At 32.6% G+C, this 3,128-nt stretch overlaps 1 long non-coding RNA gene across 2 annotated transcripts in view; it reads right to left on the bottom strand.

Moving 5' to 3' along the window:
* Nucleotides 1-3,128, bottom strand: part of LOC128247567 (uncharacterized) — a 57,830-nt gene that overhangs the window by 37,155 nt on the left and 17,547 nt on the right. The window lies entirely within an intron of this gene.

The following is a 3,128-nucleotide window of genomic DNA, read 5'->3' as shown; positions in this document are numbered from 1 at the left end:
TATATATTGGTCCTTCACATTGACACAAGTTTCTTGCGGGACTTGAATTCGAAACATGCCGTAAGAAGACGCCATATGGCATTTGATCCGAGGAAATGTGCTTTTGCTATCCCACATTTTAACAAAAGGGTATATTGAGAGATACGACAAGAACACCTACTCTTGGTAAACAATGATAGCGGTCACAAAGATTTCTTTTGTGTTCATTAATTTTCGATCGCATGAAACACATCTCAGCATAGAAACAACGTGCGTTCATATACATTTTCGTGAAGTATTTTTACCTGGAAAATCAAAGTTGTTCTTAATCACTGATTTCTTAGAATTTAATAATCAAAGAAAAACATTATATTTGTATCCATGCGCGTGCGTGTGTGCATGTAAGTGTATACGGGCGCGCGGCGCGCGTGTGTGTTTCGTTGAGAATTTTCATGCTACATGATTTCCTGATATATTCTGGATGTCATTTGCAGTTTATTGCATAAATAGGCTTCAAAATCAATTAGCCTTACGGCATTATTGTAACATAATCTCATAATTATTTTCTATAGGAGTATGTTTCTAACCTATTTTACATTTTGCATCTCATAGCTACAAATAAATTAGTGCAGAAATGGCTGCGTGGTTAAACAGTTCATTTAGACATTGCGTTTCGATAGGATATTGCTTTCTTACGCAGTCTCAAGTCGACCAAAACCTTTTGAGTAAAATTTGTTGGATGGAGACTGATTGTGTAGGCTGAATTGACCTACAGATCCTCTTCTCGAATATTTGACGCATTCAGTCTGCTGATGATGACTTCTCAGCTTCCTTGTCACAGAAGCTTTGAAAACATAACGACACTTTATTTCTTTTTGCGGTTAATTCGTAAGAAACAAAACAAAATAATAATCTCTTCAAACGAAATTTCACGGACAGTTTTAAGTACACAATATTTCGCAAACTATGCAGACTTATATCTAAAATTTATTATAGCTACAATTCAGATATACTTAGGCTTGAAGCGCGGTGACTGTAGTTAGGATTATAACCTTAAATTGTTCGGCAAATTAATGATGGCAGTTTCGTTACCACTGTTGCCATTCATTCATATTGCTGCAAGACAAAATATGTTGGAAACATCGTTGTATGTGTTTTAAGCAGTAAATGCAGTTACAAATGTTTAAAGACATGTGTGTGTGTGTGCAAACATATATGTGTGTCAATATATGCAGATACATATATAGACGTATAGAATATCTATATCACATATAATATCTATGAGTGCGTGGCTGTAATCTTATAAAATATATTGTAAATTTGTACATACATCTATGCACTGCTTGCTTAAATTTACATTTATTTATTTCCTACAAATTTGATAAAGCAACCTGTTCGAACCTATTACGTTGTCATTATTTCCCATTTTAGATCAGAACGTTTGTGTATTGCATTCGTTCATGAAAACAGTAAATACATATATAACATATTTATCACATTGATATTAATTTACTTTCCTTCAAGTGATATGCAATAACATGAATGTTATTGAATCGAAAAGTGACTACTGTTTCATTTGTTTCGAGAGATTATATGTTTGCCAGTACAATCCTGTTTTAAACCAAGAGCAAGAGTCAATTATGAATGTTTTCCGCATTCTTTGGTGTTACTTTTCTAATTATTTGATGTTCTGATGAAATATTTATATGAACTCTTGTGTCTGTTATTGGCTAAATTATTATAGGCATTTTGTTGTTTCTGGGAAGTTCATTTCATTGCACTTTACATCTCTTTACTTACTCAGTAATGCTTCGGGTGATAGGAGCCGGTCAGATAGCTAAAATAGCAGTAAATATTCTGTCGTACTGTCTTGAAAAGGACTTTCAAATAAGTAAAATATGAACAACTCGGGATTTCAAGCAGAATAACACTAATACTAATATTGGACCTCTTCACTTGCTGTTAAAAATGTTCATTTTTTGTTTAATTTCTCTTCTTTTTTCTCTTTCTCATCGTCGTCATCATCAACATTATTATAAACATTATCATTGTCATCTTCACTATCGTCATCATCACTATCGTCATCATCACTATCATCATTCTTCTTTTACTTCTTCTACCTATTATTTACTTTAACATTTCTTTATTTGACCTACATATGGTGGCTTTTGTAATGGGGTTGATTTGTCTTCCATTGTAATGTTTTATTGAATGCAGACAGTTCTGTGGTTCAAATTTTTTTTATTCGCCTGTAATAATCTTTAATGACACGTGTTTTGTTACAGGTGCCGTTGATTGAATTTGTTATTATATTTGTAGTTGATTCTTTTTGAAATAGGAATTCGACATTCAGCCGAGTGTTTCCTGTTCTACAGTTACCAGACATGCTTTCATTCTTCATATTTTCTAATGTATCGATTCAAATATTGAGTAGTTGTCAATGATCTCGAATTCTATATATGCAATACTGTCATCGAACAATACCAAAAATAAAATTATGCGATGGACTAAAAGTGTTTAGTATTTTGTAACACACTTGGGCATGAAACCACCGCTGAAAGAATCGTATTCATACACTGGTACTTCTGAATATAACATGGAATTTCTTTCTTTGGTATCGAAAAAAGAACATCAAGTACGTAAAGCGATGTATGTGATGACTTCTAAAGTTAACGATTGTAACTTCTGTGTATAATTAATTAGACTAAGCGTTCTTCGTCAGTTTTCTTCCATAAGCAAGATCCTGAATCACGTGATGTGAACCATTATTACTTTACAAAGGCATAATACTCTAATCAACGTACAAAAGATTTCAAATAATATTTATTTCAGTAGCCAATTTTTCAATGCTTTCTCATATATATTTGCTTGCACCTGATACAAACATTTTTGCCTGTGATTGTATTAAAATAATTTTACGCTTTGAGGTTTCATTTCTAACAAAAATAATTGTCTTTTGATTGCATGCCATGCCAGTTCTACATTTATATATTTAGTTCCATGTTTAGCCCAAGGAGGCTGCCTGCCCGGGAGAGCAATTCCATTATATATTTTTGTTGACGTTTTTCATGCACGATGCAAGCTTCCTCCACCACTCTGCTGTTTAAAACTATATATATATATATATATATATATATATATATATATAT

Source organism: Octopus bimaculoides, chromosome 4 (genome assembly GCF_001194135.2).
Source record: "Octopus bimaculoides isolate UCB-OBI-ISO-001 chromosome 4, ASM119413v2, whole genome shotgun sequence".
In the NCBI taxonomy this organism is placed as follows: Eukaryota; Metazoa; Mollusca; class Cephalopoda; order Octopoda; family Octopodidae; genus Octopus; species Octopus bimaculoides.
The sequence above is the reverse complement of the archived record's forward strand: the minus strand, read 5'-3'. Positions and strand labels throughout refer to the sequence as shown.